Genomic DNA, 27,553 nt, shown 5'->3' on the forward strand with positions numbered 1-27,553 from the left:
AGTGTCATTGACAGGGTTCTTCAATCACTGCCACCAAACTACAAGAGCTTCGTGATGAACTATAATATGCAAGGGATGGATAAGACGATTCCCGAGCTCTTAGCAATGCTAAAAGATGCGGAGGTAGAAATCGAGAAGGAGCATTAAGTGTTGATGGTCAACAAGACCACCAGTTTCAAGAAAAAGGGTAAAGGGAAGAAGGGGAACTTTAAGAAGAACATCAAGCAAGTTGCTACTCAAATGAAGAAGCCCAAGTCTGGACCTAAGCCTGAGACTGAGTGATTCTACTGTAAAGGGACTGGTCACTGGAAGCGGAATTGCCCCAACTATTTGGCGGAGAAGAAGATGGCAAAGTGAAAGGTATATTTGATATACATGTTACATTACTAATGCTCGCAGTAGCGCCTGGGTATTTGATATTGATTCTGTTGCTAATATTTGCAACTCGAAACATGGGCTATGGATTAAGCGAAGATTGGCTAAGGACGAGGTGACGATGCGCGTAGGAAATGGTTCCAAAGTCGATGTGATCGCCGTCGGCACGCTACCTCTACATCTATCTTCGGGATTAGTTTTAGACCTGAATAATTGTTATTTGATGCCAGCATTGAGCATAAACATTATATCTGGATCTTGTTTGATGCGAGATGGTTATTCATTTAAATAAGAGAATAATGATTGTTTTATTTATATGAATAATATCTTTTATGGTCATGCACCCTTGATAAGTGGTCTATTTTTATTAAATCTTGATCGTAGTGATACACATGTTTATCTCCCCTAATAATAATAAAGCAACGAGCGCTTCTGGTCGTACGACATTTTTGCAGAAAAGTCCCTGAGGTTTTGGATATTCAACCCGCAGTCCTCCGTTTAAGTGGACGACGACCACGACTGCGTCCCCGACTCGCCCCCACGCCCGTGCTGCTCCTCGCCGTCCGCGGTGGTTCGGTGGCGGCGCTCCGTGAAGAGGGGCGGGGGCGGCGACGGGGAGGGAGAGGGGCGGCGAGGATGGAGGCGGAGGAGGAGTCCGTGGGGAGGGAGAGGGGCGGGACCGGGGACGGGAACGGGGAGGAAGAGGGGCGGGCGTGGGACGGGGAGGAAGAGGGGCAGCGAGGGTCGAGGTGGAGGAGGAGTCCACGGGGAGGGAGAGGGGCGGCGAGGGTGGAGGCGGAGGAGATGTCCGCGGGGAGGGAGAAGGGCGGGGATGGGGAGGAAGAGGGGCGGCGAGGGAGGAGGCGGAGAAGGAGACCGCAGGTGCTGTGGGGCGAGATGGAGGAGGAGCGCCTCGCCGCGGCCATCGCCGCCAGCAATGCCATGGCCATGATGCGGCGCCTGCAGAAGGAGAAGGTCGAGGTCTAGATGGAGCTCCGCCAGTTCCGCCGCTTCGACGCGGAGATCGACCATCTCCGCGCCCTCATCACCTGCCTCGCGCCTGTCCACTACATGCTCCACGCCTACAGGATTCTCTTCTTACCGTCGGCGTTCACCTCATCATCAAAGTGTTCTCCTTGCTGTCTCGGGTCGCTGAATCATTAACGCCCAAGCATGATCTGTGCTGGAGCCTTTCCGGCAGTTCAGAACTGAACTCTTCATTTTCTGAAGTCCTTCAAAATTTTCAGGGTCAAGATGATGAAGATGGAAAGCTGCAGAGGGCCTGAGGCGGTACTCGTGCAAGAACCTCACCCATGGTGGAGCTGATATGATAGAGAAGCAAAACTCAGCTCGCTGTCTTATTTCCGATTCTTTTATTACAATTACAGTACTTATTTTGTTGGATACATATTTTATCAGATCGTTTCTTCTTTGTTTATTGACAACAATAATTGATTGCCTTATGCTTTTGTACATATGTTTTTTAATCATCTGTTGGACTAACTAACTTACCTGGATTCAAGAGTCTGTTAGTAGGTGAATTCGTGCTTTAGTAGAGTCAATAGTTGGTCAAGTTCGTTGGTCCAGTTTATGGTCGTTGAGACACAGTGATGTTTCTGTATCGGCAGGGTGACTGCTTGGTTTTTTGTATCCTTGGACATTTTGGTTTCATAATATATGAAACTAGAAATGCACGCTCATTACAAAAGGATTCTGTGAACAACAATGTCAAAGCTACAAGAATGTCAAGTTGTCTTGACCTGAAACTTGTGAAGAACAATAATTATTAGGTGTCTAGGTCGGGCATTCCAGTATTTTGAGTGGAGTAATTCCACAATGCACAGCCATCTTCATTGAACAACTGAAAGTAATATACAGAACACAATCGCTTGTTTATTTCTTGACAACCAATTGATTTGCTAACTATTCTATTCTTAGAGTACAAGGCAAAGTTATGTGGTGGGTCGGATGGAGAGCTTGGCACGGCGATGTGGTAGGCTGCTCTGCAGCGGCACGAATGGAGAGCTCAGTCAACGATGGCGGGACGACCGACTGATCTGCGGCAGCGTGGAAGGAGAGCTCGGCGGTCGACGGCGGCTCGGCCAGCTGTTCTGCGATGTTTCGGAGGGAGAACTTATTGTACTGGTGAGCATATGCATAGGTGTTGTACTATCCTGGGCGCTCACCCAGGATCCCACAAGTTCGCATAGAGCTCGGACGTCGGTGGCGGCGTGGCAGGCTAATCTGCCGCTTCCACATGAGGAGTCGTGAGATTAGCGCATCACATTCAAAAGCCGCCGCTCTGCCATTATTAAGTTCCATATGTATTTCGTCTCACTTATCATCGATAGAAGGCACTGAAAAGTAGTTCACAAATAAGTGATGGACAGGTCTAATTTATTTTCAAGAGGGCATCATGTTGACAAGAAAGTTGCTGCTCACCCTATTTTGACAACTAGAAAAATGCAATTCTATTTGAGAAAGTAAATGTAGGATTTTTTTAGGGTGCATCTATTCAGCAAACATGTGTGTAACAACAGGTTAATTTGAAAGGTAGAAGCAATGTTTGGTCTGTGGTAGATAGCTGAGTGTGTTTAACTTATGGTTTTTTACAAACAGTCTGTAGAATGCCTCCTGACATTGGTTCTCTGACCTTGGATCAATTTACTCTGTGCTTACATGATATATTGCTTCTAACCGATGAAATTTAGTCCACATTTGTGTGCGTATGCATATCCTATACTGGAAATTTGTGCTTGCCCATTATATATTAGAAGTAGACAAGAAAATGTCCATAGTAATAAACTTGTGGTCACAGGACTGCTAGCTTAAAGTTTGTTAGATTATGTAAATGGGTAATTTTGTTGTCTGCTCTTTAGGTTTCCATAGTATGAGCTGGTGCTATTGCTTTTAAACTGCCATCTAAACTGAACAATGGGGCTTCATGTATAAACTGGAGCAATAATATCCTATACTTCTCATGTAATGGATCAATTGTGTGTCTTGGTCTTTCCTGTTTTCTTTGGTTTTGCAACCTAGAATTTTTTAACATGCGCATATATAGCTACTTAATCAACTAAGTTCCTTTATGATGTGTGGCAGACCACATTTACTGATATGACTTACTTTCTCACTCTAGATAATGGCAGGTGTAGCAATGAAAGGCATATATATTTTACTACAAGCATCCTAGCTTTCTCATCTTATTAGTGACTCACTTTCGAAACATATGTATTGGTAGTTTTTATCTCTATGCTTTTGCCTTCTACATAATGGATTGCATTGTTTTTGTCTTGATCCAATCCTTCCTGCGCCCATGGGGTGTCCTGCAGAGACTGCTTTGGCTGTTTCAGAGGCCATACACACATATAAATACGCAACTACTCCCTCGACTGAAGCCTCAGCCCAATTGTGTCGTTTCGTCGTGCTTGACATTGGTGTCTTGCCGTTCTGCCAACCTGGTAGGAATTTCTCCGTACTGCCGACTTCACCGGAATTACATCCGCCAGCGTAGCCAAGGCACATCGGTCAAACTGCTCGAGCAATACTGATTTGGAGTTGTTTTGGTCAAGCGGTTGAACTGAACCATGCTACTGTACAGTAGCCAAAAGGATAGTCAGTTTGTTTCCCTGACCCCTGTGATCTGAAGCGGCTAAACTGAACCATGCTATTACACAATAGCCCAAAGTTGTCTGGTAGATATGAGTATCATCATATAATTTTGTTTCTAGAATATGTAATAGGTAACCAGCAATGTTGTTGTCAGTTTACAAGAATGCTGACGTTGTTTGAATGCATATATACTTACTGGAATTAGTTTGAATGCATATACAGTACCTTGATGTTGAATTTACAAGGTCTTGGTGGTGGATTTGCTGTCTCATAGATTTTGTAATTTACAGTTGCTCCACAAATTTGGTGACTGTTGTTTGTACAGTGAGCTGATATAGAATGGTTGATCGCACAAACTAATCTGGGCCGCATATTTACATTACTCTTATGTTGAATTTACAGTATGGTGATGGTGGATTTACACTGTCCTATAGATTTTTTATTTATTGTAGTATCTCCATATAGTGTGTCATTGTTGTTCGTACAGTGAGTTCATATAGAATGCTTGATCACATGAATTTGTCTGAATGTATATTACAGTTTCCTGGTATTTAATTGATAATACATTGATGATGGATTTATGGTCCTATAGCTTCTGTATATTTTAGCAGTTCTTTTTATTAGAATTTTTTGAATTGCTATGATGGATTTTACAGTACTATAGTATTCATAGAAGTCTACTTTTTTTGTTTTCATAGTAAGTTATAGTTAATTGATGACTAACCTGATGATGGATTTACTGTTCTATAGCTTCTATAATTTACCTTTCCCTGACCCCTGTGATCTGAAGCGGCTAAACTGAACCATGCTATTACACAATAGCCCAAAGTTGTCTGGTAGATATGAGTATCATCATATAATTTTGTTTCTAGAATATGTAATAGGTAACCAGCAATGTTGTTGTCAGTTTACAAGAATGCTAACGTTGTTTGAATGCATATATACTTACTGGAATTAGTTTGAATGCATATACAGTACCTTGATGTTGAATTTACAAGGTCCTGGTGGTGGATTTGCTGTCTCATAGATTTTGTAATTTACAGTTGCTCCACAAATTTGGTGACTGTTGTTTGTACAGTGAGCTGATATAGAATGGTTGATCGCACAAACTAATCTGGGCCGCATATTTACATTACTCTTATGTTGAATTTACAGTATGGTGATGGTGGATTTACACTGTCCTATAGATTTTTTATTTATTGTAGTATCTCCATATAGTGTGTCATTGTTGTTCGTACAGTGAGTTCATATAGAATGCTTGATCACATGAATTTGTCTGAATGTATATTACAGTTTCCTGGTATTTAATTGATAATACATTGATGATGGATTTACGGTCCTATAGCTTCTGTATATTTTAGTAGTTCTTTTTATTAGAATTTTTTGAATTGCTATGATGGATTTTACAGTACTATAGTATTCATAGAAGTCTACTTGACTAACCTGATGATGGATTTACTGTTCTATAGCTTCTATAATTTACCGCACTATAATTTTTTGATTGTTTGAATTTACAGTGACCTCATGTTTGAGTTTACACTACCCTGTTCGAAGATTTACAATCGCTATAACTTCTGTAATTTATAGTAGTAGCCTAAAGGTTGTGATTGTTGTATTTTATAGTGACCTGGTATAGATTTTACACTATACAGTTACCTGAATTTATAGTGCTACATTTTTCTGAACTATTGGTGTTCTAGACATCTTTTGATGATGTGCTTAGGTATTGATCCTTTCTTTACTGGAAGAACTATTTGAAGGAGATTGTGAGAGTACTGACCTGCAGTTTGTCTTCTTGGCGTGACTGAAGTTTCCTGATTGTGTAGCTATTCTGTCCCCTTCTTCCGCCATCCTCTTTCTCGTTCTTATCTGATCATAAAGCACACACTGTTACTGGTTGCTTCTCCTTATTTTTACTGAAGTTCCAGTATCTTTGTTGTGATCTTGTTGTTACTGACTGGAATTTTAATAAAATGAACACTGTAAAATTTATCAAAGCTGAATATGTGATACACTTTAAAAGTTACTGTTTATTGATAGTGAGTTTACTGTAAATTTCAACTGAAGCCACTGTATTTAAAGCTTCATGACGATGAAATGTTTAGTAGTATGTGATTAGTACATCATGTGTTGATCATTGTACAGCAGGTTGATGATGATTTTACGACAGCCTAATGTTGAATTTATAGTATGTTTGTGTTCAGGAGTTTCTTCCACAAGTATCAACTTCAGATCCTTGATAATGCCATGAGAATTTCAGGTTTTCTTTCAGAAGTGTTGTGAAGAAAACAAAACTGTCAATAACCTGGAGAAGGTCGTGAGGGTACTGACCTGGCAGTGTTGCTTTTTGGGCCCTTTCGTTGCTTGCTCATGGATCATAGAGCGCATAGATCATACATATACGTGCCATGTTTGTAGTGCCTGAAAAAATGGTTGAATGCCCCTTTATTTCCAGTCAAGTTTTTTTTTCTCCGTTGGTGTCAGATTGTTACTGGTTGGCATATTTGATGGAAGGCCAATTCAATTTCAGTCGATTGTAATACAGACACTTCCTTTTTTTCATTGAAAGCCATTTTTCTGTGGGGGAATCCTATACGGCGCGTACCGTGCGCCCTAGCGAGGTAGCGCGCACCCTCCCCTCGCGTGCTGGGCGTTCTCATGGGTCGGCCCATTTTCGTTTTTTTCCTTCGTTTTTTCTTTCTTTCTGTTCTCCTTTCCTTTCCTTTTCTGTTTTTCTTTTTCTTTCTTATTTTTTCATATTTACTTTTCACTTTCTTTGTGAAATTTCTTTTCAAATTCGCGAAGGTTTTTTTGTTCATCGAATTCAAAAAATGTTCATTGAATTCAATTTTTTATCAGACTTAATAAATGTTTATCAAAATTCAAAATTTCATCGCTTAAAAAAATGTTCATCAAATTTAAAATGTGTTCGTCATTTTAAAAAAATAAAGTTTTCAAATACAAATTTTGATCATCAAGTTCGAAAAATATTCACCGAATTTAAAATTTGTTCTTCAAGTTTAAAAATCGTTCATCATTATTAAAGAATGCTCATATTTTTTACATCAAAATAAAAAATGTTCATTAATATGAAAAATGGTTATATTTTTTGAAATCATGGACAATTTTTTGAATTTAAGAACTGTTTTTGACAATTCAAAACTCACAATTTTATTGAAATTTTAGAACCTTTTTGTAATCCCGAATTACTGTAGCATAGAACAAAAGCCAGGAAAAAATAGTGAGCATTCGTCCCCGCGCATGGGCTGGCCCAACAGGGCGCGCGGGGGGCTGTGGGTTCGCACTTTCGTGACCGCGGCGCGCACCGTGCCATACGTGAAGTGTCTAGGTCAAGTGCTTTGTTTGGGCCAAGCGCAAATAATGAAAAATAAAAGAATAACAATGCCCAACCAAACAACAAATTTATATATGTAAAAAAACTCAACATAGTAAAAATATATTTTATAATAAGTACACAGTTATGTATATTCACACTTTTTAATAACTGGTCAAAATTCACAAAAGTTGGTCCATTTTTAAAAAAAATTGCATTTAGAAATGTTCAAAAAAATTGTTTTTATTGAAGCATTCATATTTATTAACGATATCATGTTTTTTGAAAAGAAAAAAGGAAAACAAATCCAGAAACTATTCCATGAACTACTCTTCAATCAGGCGAAGAATGCCAGCGTGGCTTCTTAACGACCAAAATTCAACCGAGAAGCAAAAATCAATGTAGCATTAATAGTGACGTTTATTAAAAGTGGATATAAGAAATGGTGCGTAACAACAAAGAACTTCTTCAGGACTTCGCGGAGTCCAAGGTTTGTTGGGTGCGTCGTTCATGAACAAAGTTGCCCATGTTTTGGCTAAGGAAGGATGTGTGAATAAGCTTTGTAAAACATGGTTCGATGTCCCGTCGGCGTGTGTTATCACGCTGGTAGGCTTGAATCAGTGGAGACTGGTTAATAAATCACAGCGATTTCAACTCAAAGAAAAAATTGTACCTAATGACAAATGAAGCAGGTTTTGCAAGATTTCATGCCCGTTGCAATGCACGGGCATTTGTACTAGTAGTATAGAAGCCAAAAGATATAAGTTTAATAATGATAGTGCAACTTATTTGTGGCACTGCCGTTTAGGTCATATTGCTGTAAAGCGCATAAAGAAACTCCATGCTGATGGGCTTTTGGAATCACTTGATGCTTGCGAACCATGCCTCATGGGCAAGATGACTAACACTCCGTTCTCCATAACAATAGAGCGAGCAACAGACTTGTTGGAAATAATACATACTGATGTATGCGGTCCGATGAGTGTTGATGCTCGCGGCGGGTATCGTTATTTTCTGACCTTCACAGATGATTTGAGCAGATATGGATATATCTACTTGATCAAACGTAAGTCTGAAACATTTGAAAAGTTCAAAGAATTTCAGAGTGAAGTGGAAAATCATCGTAACAAGAAAATAAAGTTTCTACGATCTGATCGTGGAGGAGAATATTTGAGTTACGAGTTTGGTCTTCATTTGAAACAATGCGGAATAGTTTCGCAACTCACGCCACCCGGAACACCATAGCGTAATGGTGTGTCCGAACGTCGTAATCGTACTTTATTAGATATGGTGCGATCTATGGCGTCTCTCACTGATTTACCGCTATCGTTTTGGGGTTATGCTTTAGAGATGGTTGCATTCACGTTAAATAGGGCACCATCTAAATCCGTTGAGACGACACCATATGAACTATGGTTTGGCAAGAAACCCAAGTTGTCATTTCTTAAAGTTTGGGGCTGCGATGCTTATGTGAAAAAGCTTCAACCTGATAAGCTCGAACCCAAATCGGAGAAATGTGTCTTCATAGGATATCCAAAGGAGACTGTTTGGTACACCTTCTATCACAGATCTGAAGGCAAGATATTCGTTGCTAAGAATGGATCCTTTCTAGAGAAGGAGTTTCTCTCGAAAGAAGTGAGTGAGAGGAAAGTAGAACTTGACGAGGTAATTGTACCTACTCCCTTATTGGAAAGTAGTTCATCACAGAAATCGATTCCAGTGATTCCTACACCAGTAAGTGAGGGAGCTAATTATGACGATCATGAAAATTTTGATCAAGTTACTACCGAACCTCGTAGGTCAACCAGAGTAAGATCCGCACCAGAGTGGTACGGTAATCCTGTTCTGGAGGTCATGTTACTTGACCATGACGAACCTATGAACTATGAGAAAGCGATGATGAGCCCAGATTCCGCAGAATGGCTTGAGGCCACGAAATCTGAGATGGGATCCATGTATGAGAACAAAGTGCGGACTTTGGTTGACTTGCCCGATGATCGGCAAGCCATAGAGAATAAATGGATCTTCAAGAAGAAGACTGACGCTGACGGTAATGTTACTGTCTACAAAGCTCGACTTGTTGCGAAAGGTTTTCGACAAGTTCAATGAGTTGACTACGATGAGACCTTCTCACCCGTTGTGATGCTTAAGTCCGTCCGAATCATGTTAGCAATTGCCATATTTTATGATTATGAAATTTGGCAAATGGATGTCAAAACTGCATTCCTTAATGGATATCTTAAAGAAGAGTTGTATATGATGCAACCAGAAGGTTTTGTCGATCCAAAAGGTGCTAACAAAGTGTGTAAGCTCCAGCGATCCATTTATGGACTGGTGCAAGCATCTCGGAGTTGGAATATACGCTTTGATAGTGTGATCAAAGTATATGGTTTTATACAGACTTTTGGAGAAGCCTGTATTTACAAGCAAGTGAGTGGGAGCACTATAGCATTTCTGATATTATATGTGGATGACATATTATTGATCGGAAATGATACTGAATTTCTGAATGGCATAAAAGGATACTTGAATAAGAATTTTTCAATGAAAGAGCTCGGTGAAGCTGCTTATATATTAGGCATCAAGATCTATAGAGATAGATCAAGACGCTTAATTGGACTTTCACAAAGATCATACCTTGATAACGTTTTGAAGAAGTTCAAAATGGATCAAGCAAAGAAAGGGTTCTTGCCTGTGTTACAAGGTGTGAAGTTGAGTCAGACTCAACGCCCGACCACTGCAAAAGATAGAGAGAAAATGAAAGTCATTCCGTATGCGTCAGCCATAGGTTTTATCATGTATGCAATGTTGTGTACCAGACCTGATGCGTGCCTTACTATTAGTTTAGCAGGGAGGTACCAAAGTAATCCAGGAGTGGATCACTGGACAGCGGTCAAGAACATCCTAAAATACCTGAAAAGGACTAAGTATATGTTTCTCGTTTATGGAGGTGACAAAGAGCTCGTCGTAAATGGTTACGTCGATGCAAGCTTTGAAACTGATCCGGATGACTCTAAGTCACAAACCGGATACGTATTTTCATTAAATGGTGGAGCTTTCAGTTGGTGCAGTTCCAAGCAGAGCGTCGGGGCGGGATCTATGTGTGAAGCGGAGTACATAGCTGATTCGGAAGCAACAAATGAAGGAGTTCATATCCGATCTAGGTGTGATACCTAGTGCATCGGGTCCAATGAAAATCTTTTATGACAATACTGGTGCAATTGCCTTGGCAAAGGAATTCAGATTTCACAAGAGAACCAAGCACATCAAAAGACGCTTCAATTCCATCCGCGACCAAGTCAAGGAGGGAGACATAGAGATTTGCAAGATACATACGGATCTGAATGTTGCAGAACCGTTGACTAAGCCTCTCTCACGAGCAAAACATGATCAGCACCAAGACTCCATGGGTGTTAGAATCATTACAATGTAATCTAAATTATTGACTCTAGTGCAATTAGGTTCCTGAAGGAAATATGCCCTAGAGGCAATAATAAAGTTGTTATTTATATTTCTTATATCATGACAAATGTTTATTATTCATGCTGGAATTGTATTAACCGAAAACTTAGTACATGTGTGAATACATAGACAAACAGAGTGTCACTAGTATGCCTCTACTTGACTAGCTCGTTAATCAAAGATGGTTAAGTTTCCTAGCCATGGACAAAGAGTTGTCATTTAATGAACGGGATCACATCATTAGAGAATGATGTGATTGACTTGACCCATCCGTTAGCTTAGGACTATGATCGTTTAGTTTATTGCTATTGCTTTCTTCATAACTTATACATGTTCCTATGACTATGAGATTATCCAACTCCCGAATACCGGAGGAACACTTAGTGTGCTATCAAACGTCACAACGTAACTGGGTGGTTATAAATATGCTCTACAGGTGTCTCCGATGGTGTTTGTTGAGTTGGCATAGATCAAGATTAGGATTTGTCACTCCGATTGTCGGAGAGGTATCTCTGGGCCCTCTCGGTAATGCACATCACTATAACCCTTGCAAGCAATGTGACTAATGAGTTAGTTGCGGGATGGTGCATTACGGAACGAGTAAAGAGACTTGCCGGTAACGAGATTGAACTAGGTATTGAGATACCGACGATCGAATCTCGGGCAAGTAACATACCGATGACAAAGGGAACAACATATGTTGTTATGCGGTTTGACCGATAAAGATCTTCGTAGAATATGTAGGAACCAATATGAGCATCCAGGTTCCGCTATTAGTTATTGACCGGAGATGAGTCTCGGTCATGTCTACATAGTTCTCGAACCCGTAGGGTCCGCACGCTTAACGTTCGGTGACAATCGGTATTATGAGTTTATGTGTTTTGATGTACCGAAGGTAGTTCAGAGTCCCGGATTTGATCACGGACATGACGAGGAGTCTCGAAATGGTCGAGACATAAAGATCGATATATTGGAAGGCTATGTTTGGACATCGGAAGGGTTCCGAATGAGTTCGGGCATTTATCGGAGTACCGGGGGGTTACCGGAACCCCCCGGGGAGTCAATGGGCCTTATTGGGCCTTAGTGGGAGAGAGGAGGAGGCGGCCAGGTGGAGGGCGCCCCCCCCCCCCCAAGCCCAATCCGAATTGGGTGGGGGCCCCCCCTTTCCTTCCCTCTCTCTCCCTCTTCCTTCTTCTCCTACTCCAACTAGGGAAGGGGGAATCCTACTCCCACCGGGAGTAGGACTCCCCCCTTGGGCGTGCCATGAGAGGGCCGACCCTTCCCTCCTCCACTCCTTTATATACCGGGAAGGGGGGCACCCCATAGACACACAAGTTGATTGTTTAGCAGTGTGTGGTGCCCCCCTCCACAGATTTCCACCTCGGTCATATCGTTGCAGTGCTTAGGCGAAGCCCTGCGTCAGTAGCTTCATCATCATCGTCACCACGCCGTCGTGCTAACGAAACTCTCCCTTGATCTCAGCTGGATCTAGAGTTCGTGGACGTCACCGAGCTGAACGTGTGCAGATCGTGGAGGTGCCGTACCTTCGGTGCTAGGATCGGTCGGACCGTGAAGACGTACGACTACATCAACCGCGTTGTTATAACGCTTCCGTTTTCGGTCTACGAGGGTACGTGGACAACACTCTCCCCTCTCGTTGCTATGCATCACCTAGATGGATCTTGCGTGTGCATAGGATTTTTTGAAATTACTGCGTTCCCCAACAGTTCCACCTTGAGATGGTGGCACTTCGTCCCGAAAGCCTTCTCTTGATTTTTTTCTAGGTCAAAACGCTTCATATAGCAAAAGATGGGCACCGGAGGTTGGCCAGGGGGCCACAAGCTAAGGGGGGCGCCCTAGGGGGTAGGGCGTGCCCCCTAGGCTTGTGGCCACCTAGTGGGTCCCCTCCTAGTATTTCTTCACCCAATATATTTTATATATTTCTAGATAATTCTCTGTAATGTTCCAAGACATTTGGAGTTGTGCAGAATAGGGATCTCAAATTTGCTCCTTTCCGGTCCAGAATTCCAGCTGTCGGCATTCTCCCTCTTCATGTGAATCTTACAAAATAAGAGAGAAAGGGCATAAGAATTGCATGATAAAGTGTAATAATAGTCCATAATGCCATAAATATCAACATAAAAACATGATGCAAAATGGACGTATCAGCCGCCGGGCCCAATGAATGTTTTTTGCTGGAATTGTTGTGGTGGGGGTAAGGTCGTGGCAGTTCAAGAACTTTGCGATTTCGCGAGGAACTTTACCCCTACCCTACTTTGCATTGTTGAAACTCAAGGTGCTAGGGTAGAATCTTTGGCTATTTCTATTGGTTTTGATAAGTCTTATGCAGTTGATAGTAATGGTAGAAGTGGTGGAATCGGTCTATTTTGGAACAACTCGATAAAGGTTGAAATTCTTGGTTATTCTGTGTACCATATAGATGTTTCTGTTGAGAAGCAGGGGCAAGATAAGTGGAGGATGACATGTGTGTATGGAGAAGCATAGACACACTTGCGGCATCAAACTTGGACGATCTTAAAAAATATCAGTATTTTGAGTAGCTTGCCGTGGTTATGTGTCCAGGAGAACACGAGGGAGTTGGGTAACACATCAACGCAAAAATTCAAGCGTTTCGAGATGCCACTAATGTTTGCATGTTGCTAGACATTGGCTACAAAGACCGGCTCTAGACTTTTGAAAAGAAGGTTGTCGGCGGAAGTTTCACAAGGTGCAGGCTTGATAGAGCGCCGGTTAGCACAGATTGGTTATCAAGGTTTCCGTTAGCTTCCTTAACCCAACTCACGGAGGCCACCTCCGATCACGCCCCACTACTGCTTGATTTTAAGCCACCAAGAGCCAAAAATAAAATGTACTTTTAAGTATGAGCTAATGTGGGAGACACATGAGGGGCTTAAAGAAATGATCATGGCGGGATGGGACTCGGGGGCGCCTTATGCTAGCATGGAAGAGATGAGAACGAAGCTCCAGAACTTGTCTCAAAATTTGAGTATGTGGGTAATGATACGTTCAGTAGCTTGCGGAAGGAGATTAAGAATCTGAAACAGATGCTAGAGGGGCTCATAAGTGATCCATTACGGATGGCGTCGTCCTATGTTGAACTGAAGATCAATGAGAAATTAATAGAGATGTATATATCATCGTGAAGAGATCATGTGGCGACAAAGGGCTCGACTGGAGTGGCTCTCAGCAGGGGATAAAAACACACACAAAATTCATCTCCGTGCCAGCCTCAGGTGAAAAAAGAACATGATAAAAGCTCTCAAGAATTCTCTGGGCGTCGAGATAAATGGTCTAGGAGAGTTGAAGGCTTTGGCAAATGCTTTTTACCAGAATCTGTATGAGTCAGAGGGAGTCCAGAACATGGAGGATGTTCTTGTTCACGTACCAAGAAAGGTAACGGAGGAGATGAATGTGTCACTTTGTGCATCCTATACCAGAGATGAGGTTAAAACTGCCTTGTTCCAAATGTTTCCCACAAAGGCACCAGGACCGTATGGATTTCCGGCTCACTTTTATCAGCGTCACCGGGGCATCTATGGAGACGAAGTCACACAGATGGTACTGAGGATTGTCAGGGGGAGAGCCCTGAATGCACCAATGACACAATTCTTGTTCTTATTCCCAAGGTAACGAATCCCACAAATTTATCTCAGTTCAGACCTATCGGCTTATGCAACGTCCTATATAATATTGCCTCAAAAGTGGTCGCAAATAGACTGGAAGTTATCTTTCCTGACATCATCTCGGAGGAGCAATCGACGTTTGTTCCAGGCGGATTGATTGCAGATAATATCATCTCTTCTTATGAATGCTTGCACTTCATGAAACAAACCAAAGCAAAAACTAATAGATTTTGTGCTCTGAAGCTAGACATGATGAAAGCCTATGACAGGCTAGAGTGGTCCTACCTAAGGGCTATAATGGCCAAGCTTGGTTTTGCACGACAGTGGATTGATATAGTCATGAGCATGGTTGCCTCAGTCTCTTTCTCGGTGTTGTTCAATGGTGAGAAACTCGAATCCTTTAAACCATCTAGAGGGATCCGACAGGGAGACCCGATTACCCCTTACTTGTTCTTGATTGCAACAGAGGGCCTTTCGTACCTCCTGAAATCTAGTTCTCAGTCATCAACCTTAGCAGGTATTAAGGTGGCCCCATCGGTGTCCACCATTAATCACCTTTTATTTGTCGATGACAGCCTGTTGCTTTTTAAGGCTAGTGTGGAGGGATCAGCTGCGGTGTCAAACATGTTGGACATATATTGCAGTGCATCAGGGCAAAGAGTTAATCATGATAGATCTTCAATTTTCTTCAGCAAGGGATGCCTAGGCCCGGTGAGAGAAGCTATCAAGAACTCTTTGCAGGTCCATAATGAAACTCTTAGTGAGCGCTATCTGGGGATGCCTACCGGTGCTGGCCACTCCAAGAATGGGACCTTTAAATATCTCAGAGATCGAGTGTAGGAGAAGATCAAAGGGTGGATGTAGAAGCTCTTCTCCGTGATACGTCTCCAACGTATCTATAATTTTTTTATTGTTCCATTCTATTATATTATCAATCTTGGATGTTTTATATGCATTATTATCCTATTTTATATCATTTTTGAGACTAACCTATTAACCTAGTGCCCAGTGCCAGTTGCTGTTTTTCCTTGTTTTTGGCTTTACAGAAAATCAATACCAAACAGAGTCCAATTGTCATGAAATTTTTTGATGATTTTTCCTGGACCACAAAACACCCTGGAAGCTTCGGGGGAAGCCAGAAGAGCCACGAGGCGGCAACAAGCTCAGGGGTGCACCCCAGGGGGGCGCCCCCAGGCTTGTGGGCCTCTCGTGGGTCTTCTAACCCTAATCTCTGCTCCATGAATACTCAAATAATCCCCATAGACCGAGGGGCACACCAAAAATACTTTTGCGTCGTCGCAAGTTCCAGAACCACGTTATCTCATCAACCTTGCTGCCCTTCCGATGAGTTGTGAGTAGTTTACTACAGACCTACGGGTCCATAGCTAGTAGCTAGATAACATCTTCTCTCTCTTTGATCTTCAATACAAGGTTCTCCCTGATGTCTTGGAGATCTATTCGATGTAATGACTTTTTGCAGTGTGTTTGTTGGGATCCGATGAATTGTGAGTTTATGATCAAAACTCAAACAATTCTTAAATTTTAGGTTAAAAAACTTGGTAGTCTATTCCAGATTTTTTTCCTTTTTTTGCATAGAATACCATATATGTTGTATCTGCACGGAACTTTGCACATAAGTAAAGCACTCGGTGATGTATGTTACAACTATTGCTTCAAAATGTGTTGTCACATTTTTATTTATTTTATTGTTCATGTGGAATGTGCATGCACCGATATTTCAAAAATCCATGTACAATTTTTTTATCGGGTTGTCACTGTTTTTAGTTGGTTTTCTTCTGATTTGTTTGGTTTTTCTCTGGCTTTCTTCGTCTTTCCTTTCCTTTTTCTTTCGTTTTCTTCAGCTTTCATTTTTTCTTTCTCGATTTTCAACCGTTTTCTTCGCCTTTCATCTTTTTCCTTTCTATTGTTCCAACATGTGTTGTCTGTCAAGATGAATAAAATGCCTTGATGGCGGTTCTAAAAAGGTAAACGCTTGTAGCCGGCAGACCGGCCGAAGATTCGGCCGGTCGCGCACGGAGCGTTCGATAAGATCAAATTGAACGTCCTCACGTGTCCTGCACGCCGAGCTGTAGCCGCGCTGTCCTCTCCTCGTCTCGACCTTATCCCTTCGCGAGAGCCGTCAGCCACTCTTTTCCCCGCATGCACTCTTCTCTGTTTCTCTGATCCCTCTTCCTCCGTCGGTGCTCTCCATGTCCATCCTCCTCCCACCCGTCTCTCTCCTCCTCCATCCCCTCCAAGTGCTGCTACCGAGCAGGAGCTACCGGAATTGGCTACAAAGCGACGGTGCGGCGGCCGCGAAGCCGGCACTGCGAGATGCCGTCGGCAGGTGCTGCAAAATGTCATAATCGACTGTGGAAGCGACGCTGCATCGACTATCTTTTTGTCTGCTGGAAACAACTACGGGAGATGTTGCATCCGTGTGTGCCATGTGCTGGAACCGGCATGTGAGGAAGCTGGAACGAAGAGGGCTTCACGCGACTGCATTTGCTGGAACCGGCAACTTCGTTTGCTGGAAACGGCCACCAAATTTGTTGGAACCGGCCACCACATTTGCTGGAACCAACGCACAAGTGTGACCGGAATGCTGCAACCCGCCGCGATGAATGCTGGGACCGGTGTCAAAATTTGCTGGAAGCAGCATTTTCCTCGTCGACGACCACAAGCATGACGTGAACTTGTTTTTGCTCCAACCGCAGAGCGCAAAAGCTACAACCAGCGGATAGTTTTGCTGGGACCGGCAGCAGAAAATGCTACATACGACATCTGAAAAAGCTACAACTGGGAGACGGCGAACCAACGATGGTGAGTGGCGGCGACGGCAACTGCGAGCAGGCCGGAGATGTTGATGACGACAACAAGTGAAGGCTGGAACTGTGGTCCATCAAAGCTGCAACCGTGGGCAGCGGAGCTGCATACTGTGGCGTCTAGGGGGCAATTTTTGCTTCGACCTGGGCTCGGGGAGCTGCATCTAGCCTACGTCCCAGCACGGCGAGCGGTGGCGAACGGCGACCAGCGGAGGCGCAGTGCTGCTTCGAGGCCTCGGGGCGTGGAGGTACGTAAGCGCGGTGGCGTATCTGTTTTTTCCCCTCGCTCCACTACAACAAAAAACCCCTTTCAGCAACGCATCATTGTGTTGTTGTATGTCCATATATGTGTGGCTAAGGTCTACACCAACGGATTAATATACGTTGCCGTTGGTGGGGTTGGAAGGGTCTACAACAACATATATGCATGTGTTGGTAAACTGCATGTAGAAGCGTTGGTAGATAGCAACATATAGAGCTAGAGCCCAACAACGTTTCATATGCGTTGGTGGCGACAATGGACAAATAAAACAGATCACTGCTTCATATGAATTGTTGGCGACCATGAACGAACGTATTTTTAAACGGACATAACAGATCAGTAGCCCAATTCTGGACCTTGCAATGTTGACAGTTGGAGGCACAATATAATAAACAGAAAGTTCTCATATATTAAATTGACTATTGTGCATTACAAATAACATGGTCCAAAGATTACAAGAGGTGAAACTGTCTATCAGTAACCCAGTTCTTGACCTTGCAATCAACTATAATGTTTGAAACATTGACCCTAAAAATGTCATTCTAATTTATTTTATCCTGATATGACATTCTTATTATCTTGTACTAGCCCCATTCTTAACCTTGCAATAACCATCTGAGCCATGCATCGTCAATTTATCTTCGTGATCTACAACAACAACAAAAATAACAATAATATGAGACGAGCAACTTACAAGAGAGAAAACAGGTTATCATAGAAATACAATTTAAAGGAGCACCCTACAAATGTGATTTATCGAGACATAGACTTATATATAGATAAGGGGATAATTAATAATCTGAATACAAAATGAAAATCCAACATGAATTTATAAATAACATCTTAGATTATGCTATTTATATCCATGTACTAATTAATTTTGCATCTTGCATCAACTCAAAATTATATGAACTATTAATATATATGTTTTTAGTGTTCCAGTCTATTTTCTCTAAAAAATACCAAAATTCAGATGTGGAAACTGCATATACTTGCAATGTCAGTATCATCACTCTGTAAAATAATAATAATAATAATAATAATAATAATAATAATAGCAAAAGGGCCATCACTATGCTATGGAGTACAAACACACAGACTTCAAGTCACCCATTGTTTGTAAACTGAGGGCATTCTATTTATTTTAATTGCCTTGCACATGTTTTGAATATCCATGGCTCGTTAGAAGCTGCATATTACTCAGAGCAGCTTTGACCAATCAGATGTGGTTGTTCATTGTGAACAACCATCAGCTTGCATATACTACCAAAAATTATATTATATTAAAAATGAGATGAATTTAGCAACTAACTAAATGACAAGTAGCTAACTAATAATATTGAATATCTCTACTCCTAATGGAGCAGTTGGTAGTCTCGCTTCCAGGTTTTTTTAGTCCCACCTTTCATGGTTTTTTTGGCACCTCCTCCCACCTCTGACTTATCCACCAGAAACCGAAAAAACCTCCTCCTGAGGCCCCAACCCGCACCCATCCACGTACCAAAAAAATAGACCTACGAAGGTTAACCAACGAAAAAAGACCTACCAAGATTAACCAGCAAAAAAAAACCTAATGGAGGAGTTGGTAGTCCGGTACGGTTTATTTTCAACACTTTCCTAATGACAAAAGATCACGGATCTAACTTTCCTATCTTAGCCAAATCAACGAATCTCTTTCATAAATGCAATTTGCTTTAGGAAACAAATAATAGATTCTTTCCTACCTTAGCCAAATCAACGGATCTCTTCCATTAATGCAATTTGCTTTAGGAAACAAATAATAGATTCTTTCCTACCTTAACCAAATCAGTGAATTTCTCTCATTAATGCAATTCGCTTTAGGAAATAAATAATAGATTTTCAGGAAACAAATAATGGGTTTAATACGGTTTATTTTCAACACTTTCCTAATGACAAAAGATCACGGATCTAACTTTCCTAGCTTTGCCAAATCAACGAATCTCTTTCATAAATGCAATTTGCTTTAGGAAACAAATGATAGATTCTTTCCTACCTTAGCCAAATCAACGGATCTCTTCCATTAATGCAATTTGCTTTAGGAAACAAATAATAGATTCTTTCCTACCTTAACCAAATCAGTGAATTTCTCTCATTAATGCAATTTGCTTTAGGAAATAAATAATAGATTTTGAGGAAACAAATAATGGATTTAAAGAAATTCATAGGTAAACCATCTCTACTACTTATTAAACAAGAAAACATGTACATCGCTAAGTGTACCCAGCCTAACGTACACATAACAACATAGCTCAATTATAACCACACGATCAGAATCACTTAATTTAATCTAATCCAGAGCCAAAAACGCGCTTAGCAATTTACCTGGGCGGACGAAAACTCTGCCGTACCAAACGTTCCGCGCGCCCCGCGTCGACCCCGGTACATCGTTTCCTAATCCAAGGAAAGGAAAACACAATCCGATATCGAAAGATCCCTGAATGCAGGTGAGCGACGCGGTCAACACGGGGAGGCGGCGGCATCTCGAGGGAACGGTGATGGCCAAGTTGTGGGCTCCGGCGGGGCTGCTGTGGATCTGGCGGATGGCAGCAGGATCGGGTCGACGACGGACGGCTCCGGCGAGAGTCGGAGGGACGACGGCGGCGGCTGAGCTCCTCCATGGCCTGCTACGGTTCCAGGGAGAACATAAGGAAGGGAGGGGAGGAAGGGCACGGCCAGCAGGCTCTCACCTCTCTTACCTCCATGCCGCCGTCGACACGACCCCCGAGCCTAGACCACGACCCATGCGACGGGACCCCGCTGATGCCGGCGGCGGTGCCGGGTTCCATGATCTATTCGACTTCATGTGTCAAATCATCAAGTCCGCACCAGCACTCCACCGGGCCCCTCAGTGGGATCGGCGTCCGTATCAGCTCCTGCCTCTGCAAGTCAAGGGGTAGGCTGCTCGATCGCATCTCCAAGAGTCCCTCGCCGCCACAACGCCTGCAGTCGCGGACGGCCGTACCTGTCGACGGGAGCGGCTGAGCAGGGGACATCCCGTCGATCCGATGGCGGAAGGGCGAGATAATGGGCAAGTCTACCTCGGGTTGAATCTGGACACCAGCGAGCTCCTTGCAGTAAACCAGGTGCTGGACTTTTGCGTTTTGTTTATCAGGTTTGCACTGTGTGAATCACGCCGGTCCGGCTCTCACCCCTCTCTGACCTCCATGCCGCAGTTGGGCGCTCCTTCGAAACAAGATTATCGTGTCCAGGTATACAGTCCGCCACAAAACTCTCCCGTGCAGTGGGCGTACAGAAGGTACCTTCCTCTCCTGATTTTGTATATGGCAGTGTAGTACTATGTGGTTAACTGAAAACGAAGAGTAAGCAAATTAGTTCCTGTCAGAACAACTGTAGCCGGCATCGCCGCCGTCGCTTATGGAGCTCCACACCATTCCCCAATTGTACGAGAGCATGTTCAATCTTCGCCATTCTATACTATGTGCAAATGGTCAACTCTTTTCCAAACAAGAAGATATGAGGATTAGGCATATATGCCCCATAAGGTAGCTATATTCATGTGTTGTAGTGTGGATTATGGTCACGCTCTGTCTTGGACTGCAGATAGCTAGGTTAACAAAAATGGATACTCTGCATATTTTCTGAATTTTTAGTAAGGTCTACATGAATAAGGTTAGCAGTAGTTCTGACTTGGGGCACTGGTTAATTCTTCACATGCAGGAACGTGGAGAGATGGTGGGCTCCAAGCCCATGGTGATTTTATTGTGCTTGCAGCTTGAGATGTACTTGGTCCAAATGAAAATCATCATTTTGAAGGGTTAGTAGATGATGCTCAATGCCATAAACCTGCACCGATCGTCACTCATGTCATCTCATAGAAGTCTATTGAATTTTAATTAACTTTTGTTGTATGCTATCCATGATGTAAGTGGAGATAGGAAGTTCCAAAAAAATCCTGCACAATGGGGATGTGCACCAATGATTTGACAGGATAAGATGTTTGTGAAGTATGAAAAATTATGACCTAAGCAAAACTTTTATTTACATATATTCATACATACTTTGAATTTTAGAAACATGTATTGCACGTATATAGTTAGATCTTAATTTTGTTTATTATTCAAAATGCTTGTACCCACTAGATTTCATTTTTTTACCTTGAAGCAGTATTATATTACTATTATTTGGAATCCACCTTGATCCTCCACTTCTATTTTTCCTAGGCAACTTCGCATGGAATTAGGATCACTTAATAAGGTTCTGGTTTCTTTTTCAAATTCACTTGCTTTATGCATGAACCTATTATAGATTTGTTGGTGTTGATTTGCAGTAAGAGCAAATGTAATATTGTTTTCATCAATTTCTTTCATAGCATGTGTAATGCGTTATAACATCAGTTTCATTGGATTGGAAAAGGTGATAAACATGCAACCATTCTTACTCGATGATATGAATACTTCAGGAGCAATGGTGGCATTTGTTTGCACATTAGTATTCCATTATGTAGTAAAGGATATGGTCTGGTAGTCATTCTTTATCGTTATAGTTATTGTCAAATGGTGGAATATTGCTGCCTAGCAGCTCTGGTTCATGTGTGTGTGAAAAACAATGTAAAATCATTTTTGTTGCTGTAGAATCTCATGAGTCGTATGAAAAAGAAGGCTAGGATATTTATATTTTTTAATTGTTCAGCTGCTTGTGTTACAGATCTGGGCATACCTTTTGTTTGAGATAAATTTGGGCATAAATTGTCACAAATAAATGGGTGGCGTTGGGTCAAGGTTCAGGAACCCAGGGGCATCATGCTTCTTTTGAGCCACATGGGGAGAATTACATCCATGTATTAGAAAAACTAGGTGCCCGCTTAAACAGAAAAAATATAACTCTTGCTGACCGGGAGCTTCATGGTAGTGGCTAGAATTTAATCAGAGATCCATGTACAGGTTGATTGTTATGAAACCATGCGATGGAATCTTGATGTTGACAATGTCCAGAAATCTGATTCGTCAGAGACAAAATCTAACCTTAATTCCCCCATTCAGATCATGAAATATTGGGGTTAACAGTTTGCGATGTTAGATGGGTTGAGATCTGCTATACGTTAACTTTCTTTTGTTCAAATGTTTTCTTTTGTTTTGAAACCTTAATGTTTTCTGTTGTGGGGTGACAATGTCTGGGTTTATGCTAACAAGAAAGAAAAAGGTTATATGCAATGAGTTCCCAATCTTGAAATATTGAAATATTGAAGCATATCTTGGAACGACGGAGTTCCCAATCTTCATGGTAGATGATGGGACACTGGATGCTGAAGTTGCTTATTGTCTCGCGTAGAACAATAGCATGTCCTTATTTTTTGCTATGTTTTGCCCATGTTGATTACGATGGCATTGTTTTGAACATTCTATCTGTGTTGATAAAAAAGGAGATGATTTGGTATGCCCTCCTTGCAGAGGATCGAGCCTGGTCGGTTGGTTCTTGGTTGGGTGTTGTTGAGACGATCCAAGCCACCAGCAATTCGAGCTTGTCTTCATGGTGTGTAATTACATTTAGGTAGACAAAATCCCCTGATGATAGCCCAAAAAGAAGATTCGGCGTGACATGGAGATAAAGTGTTGCGTGCGGCAGGAAAGAGACAAACATATTCAGAAATCCAAACCACCAGGATGACAGTTGCGAGATGGCGATTGGATGGTGCTGACACATCTTGCTAGCGAGGAGGCTGTTTGCCGAAATTGGACTTTGGATTGTTATAAAATTTTAGTTTAGACCAATTCTTGTTAAACATAACATGTTATTGTGACAACTATTATGAAAAAAATTGATTTAGATAATCAAAATGATGAAGAAATTCCTAAACTTACGTGCGCTGCACGTGCACCCTTTCCAATTTGAAGGGCTGCTTATCGGTTTTAAATCTTGAAGCTTGCACGGTCACTAATATGACCATGCTATTTTAGAGTGATAACCTTCATTTCAGGCAGTAATGAAACTTGAAATGCCAGTTGACTAACAGTAATAAACACCAAGAATACTGGTTGATGTTAATGGGAATTATGATTAGCGATGATTCATTTTATGCTCTGGTGGAACGGGTCAAGCCGGTTTGCGCGGTGAGTATTGTCCGTTACTTATTTTCATACTAACTACATATATTGTTTGTGCAGGATGGATATGAGTTGAGAAAGCAGTTTTTATTATACTTGCTAAAACATCGTGGGAATGAAGCTAAAGACAACTTTCCGTATATTGTGAAGAATTTCTTAAGCGTATAACCTAGATATTAATAATTTTATAATAGATGTTTAGTTGGAACTCCATTAAGTTTGTTACATGGACATGCCGTTAATTTTTCTTTTTGGCAATTTACATTGCAAAAATGTACTTTAATTATTAAATAATTGTGTCTGTGTTATATTGTCCGTACGTGTGAAATTTAACATGCATTATCTTTATATAACTCTTGCAAACTATTTCAAGAGCCCGTGGCAACGCACGGGCATTGTACTAGTACTGAATTGATTATTTCCATTTTTGAGAGGTCTCTGCACTAGCTAGCTTTGCGTTAGATTGCTCCCGTACTACTCTTGCTTGTGATGATTTATTAGTCATGCATGTTATGGTGTATTAGGAGAAATCTCAGTGCAACAACTTAAAAATCTTTAAATATTCTACGTCACACAAGAGATCGTAATTACTGAGATTCACCAAGTCATAGATTAGAATTTCCTGATCCATAAATAAAATTCTCAGAACCTGCAATCCTGTGCGTCGGAGGGCAGGTGATCCAATGAATGCGGGGCGACCGGCCGAACCTAGCGCCGCTCCGCCGGCGCCTACCATCGCCCTTCTAAAAAGGACATTGCTGATTGCATAGCCGGCTGTCAGCGGAAGATCGACAAATCAGTAAAGGAGACCCAATCATCCGTGTCTCACGAACCTATAGGGGAAAAAATGGTGAAGTAACTTGAGGTAGGATCAGCATCATGTGAGTTTCTTTTTTCTTTTCTGAGGTGGCATCATGTGAGTATTTTAGTGTGCTAAACACGTCCAGATCCAATCCCATCACCTGTCAACGTCTTCCCACGGCGCCCGCCCACAGCTCAGCCGGCCGGCCAACGTGGCTTTCTTATCCCGGGACGCGGATGCCAAGCAGGACTTTTCCAGCCCCTGCGACGTCGCGTACTGTGCGTACGTCGCGCATGGGTGGCGGATGTGGGCCGTTCCTGCCCGCCACGCCGCGTCAACTTCTCCGACCCTTCCCGCAGCCGCGCGCCACGGCCATTGCTGTTAAACCCGTCCCCGGCCGGCTGACGGAGGCGGGTTCCTCGGGTCCGTTGCTTGTGTGGCGGCTACAGATTCAGCGCCGGTGACGGACGCCGAGGCTTTGCTTGGAGGGGAATGCAAGCAGACTCTGCATGTCCACCATGACTACAGCGCTGGCCCGGAGTTGTGCCACCGTTGTTCCTTCGCCGTTGATCGGTAGCTGCCTCTGCATAACTCACAGCGACCAGTAGTCAGCCAGCTTGCAGCCTATGCAATTGTCCACTATAATTCACCACTCGCCAAGCAAAGGCAGGGCATGTGCATCGCCTAGGAAAGCTCGTCTTTCCTGCGGAAAAATCGCCCAAGCAGGCTCACACAACATGACATGAGATTCAAGATTCGGCCATCTATTCTGCTGAAGCACTCCAGTCACCAGTGAGCACTTTTCCTTTTGGAAGACGTTGAAGCACTCCACTGCCTCGCCTTCTAGAAGCACGTTGGCATGTCGCAAACTAAAAGCAGGGAGAGTGTCAGAGGTAATAATTAGTCTAGCGTGATATGTAGCTGGTCCAGAATTGGATTCACTGCCGATCATGGCGACCGCCTACCGGAAGCGTCTACTTTATAATGAGAAGAAAGGTGAGCAGCTAAGCTCTCGTGATCCCGATCCGATTAGGCAAGCCTAACAGTCCACCGTGGCGTCACGGTGGCCTGGCCCTAGTGGCTGGTGAACTGCATAAACCGGCCGGCCGGTGCAACGCACGTCGCCGCCCGCACGCGTTTTTACACGAGCCATGATGACGGCCGGCACAGCCGCACCACCGCGCAAACAGTTGGGATCGGTTAGAGCAGACCCGCCAGCAGCAGAGTGTTCTGGTTGTAGATCTCACAACTGCTCCTACTCGTCTCGATAGATACTTGCTTCCAGCCACGTCCACGTCCAAGGCCAAGTTGCGTTTGACGTTTCAATTCCGCGGAGAAATGCTTGGACGGGACAAATCTCGTGCGTTGATTTCTTCCTACGTACATACTGGTAGAGGTAGTACATCGAGGCTGGGTGCCACTCGAATCGTTTTCGTTTACCTCCGGCCATTGACTTTGACAAGTCAATTCTCCAAATCTTTGATCACAGAAGCATGTGAGATCCAGAAATCTTGAAACTCTCGGCAACATATGCGTGTGCTTGTGAAAGTTAAACGCAGGATAATCATCACAAATTGCTCTCACTCTTAAACGGCAGCACACATGCATGGACAATGAGGGAAAAGCTTCTAGAAGCACCCCCGATCACGCCCTTGGCGTGAGGAAACCTGAAAACTCTACTGTCCGTTCAGCTCCACTGCCCCACCTGCCATCCACGCGGGCCCACGTGTGTGTTTTCTCTTGCACTTGAACAAAAACACTGTAGCAGCTGAAGCTATCTCTTCATCTTCTTCGTGGAGACCACTCTCTCCCTCCACACCCTCACATGGGCTGTCTCCATAGGCCCCTGTTCCTGATTGGCCCAACCCGCTCTCGATCTTCTTTTTTGACAATAACCCGCTCTCGATCTTATCCAGTTTTCGTGCCCAAAAAATTCTAATCCCAAGTGGGCAAGTGGCCTCGTCACACACAGTAATAATGTTGGTACGAAAAGATTAACTGAAAAATATCGAGGTAATATAGCGCAACATCTCCATCCAAGCCTGTACATGCATCAATGTTCGTTGTCATGGACCAAGTTGGATGATCCTTGGAAAATGGGTGATTTAGGAGAGCAACAGGTTATCAGAGGGGCAGAAGAAACGAATCTGCCACCATTAGTCAAACACGAGACAAGCGTTTACTATGGTGCTTGTGCTCATCCATAATACAGCGATAACACACGTCTTATGTAATACTTCCTCCGTTTCTAAATAAGTGTCTTGAGCTTAGTATAAATTTGTAACAAAGTTAAGACATTTATTTTGGGACGGAGGAAATATATACCGACAGAAAACATGGCTGACCACAAGAGATAAGATGCTGATGCATTGTTGGTGTTAAACCATTCACATCGCTTGCTTAACATCCGACGCCACGGTCTAGCCGCCGGAGTGATCGACAGAATAACATGGGGCCAATCAAGCATATGGTATGACGCTGGCTGGTAACGTAACAAAGAAGATTACACCGGTTACATTATATTAAACTCTCCCGTTCACAAATATATGATGTTCTTACTTTTTTGTGAAACAGATGTATATAGACGCGTTTTGGTTTGTTTGTTCCTCATTTCAGTTTGTACGTAGTCCATATTGATATACCCGAAACATCTTATATTTGTGAACCGAAGGAGTAGGAGAAAATAGTTTGTTTTTAGAGCATGCGCCTGGTTTAGAGAACTTTTATGGAGTACATATTGGACTTCCCATGGATACATCCGTTGCACTTGTTGGTGATTCTCTGTAAAATTTGGCACCTATTACACTTTGGATACCTTTTGTAGAATAAATAGCATTCACATGTAAAATTCTCATCAACTACACACTTTGAGTCGTCCTTGAGTAATTATAATTTTAACTATGGTGAATCAGTTTCTTGCAATTGTGTATACAACTTTCCGAGTTACATTTTGGATGTTCTTTACATGTAAGAAGTCTAGTTGTTCGTTCCATGATCTTGTGGCGTTGTCTAGAAAATTTTATAATTGAAGTTAGCACTCATTATACATGTGTCAAACCTTCACATTTATCCTCTTCTCCCTCTCCCAACTATGACTTGTTAATCTTGCAAATCTTGTAACCCCCACCTCCCAAGTGCTACCACCATCTTCCCA

General features: G+C 42.6%; 2 long non-coding RNA genes across 3 annotated transcripts; one reads left to right on the forward strand and one right to left on the reverse strand.

Annotated features, from left to right (window-relative positions):
- The first annotated feature begins 854 nt into the window (after nt 1–854).
- Nucleotides 855–4,224, forward strand: LOC109740683 (uncharacterized). Of its 2 annotated transcripts, XR_002227378.4 has the most exons (3): nt 1,087–1,523; nt 1,623–2,520; nt 3,708–4,224. It is a non-coding gene; the product is annotated as an uncharacterized lncRNA (long non-coding RNA). The 2 variants fall into 2 exon arrangements; XR_002227377.4 differs by having other exon boundaries at nt 855–2,520.
- A 13,676-nt stretch (nt 4,225–17,900) lies between these two features.
- Nucleotides 17,901–26,281, reverse strand: LOC120962755 (uncharacterized). The gene is made up of 2 exons (XR_005753631.2): nt 24,247–26,281; nt 17,901–18,162 (listed from the first exon to the last, which is right to left on the reverse strand). It is a non-coding gene; the product is annotated as an uncharacterized lncRNA (long non-coding RNA).
- Between the last annotated feature and the right edge of the window lie 1,272 nt (nt 26,282–27,553).

Source organism: Aegilops tauschii, chromosome 4 (assembly GCF_002575655.3).
Source record: "Aegilops tauschii subsp. strangulata cultivar AL8/78 chromosome 4, Aet v6.0, whole genome shotgun sequence".
NCBI lineage: Eukaryota > Viridiplantae > Streptophyta > Magnoliopsida > Poales > Poaceae > Aegilops > Aegilops tauschii.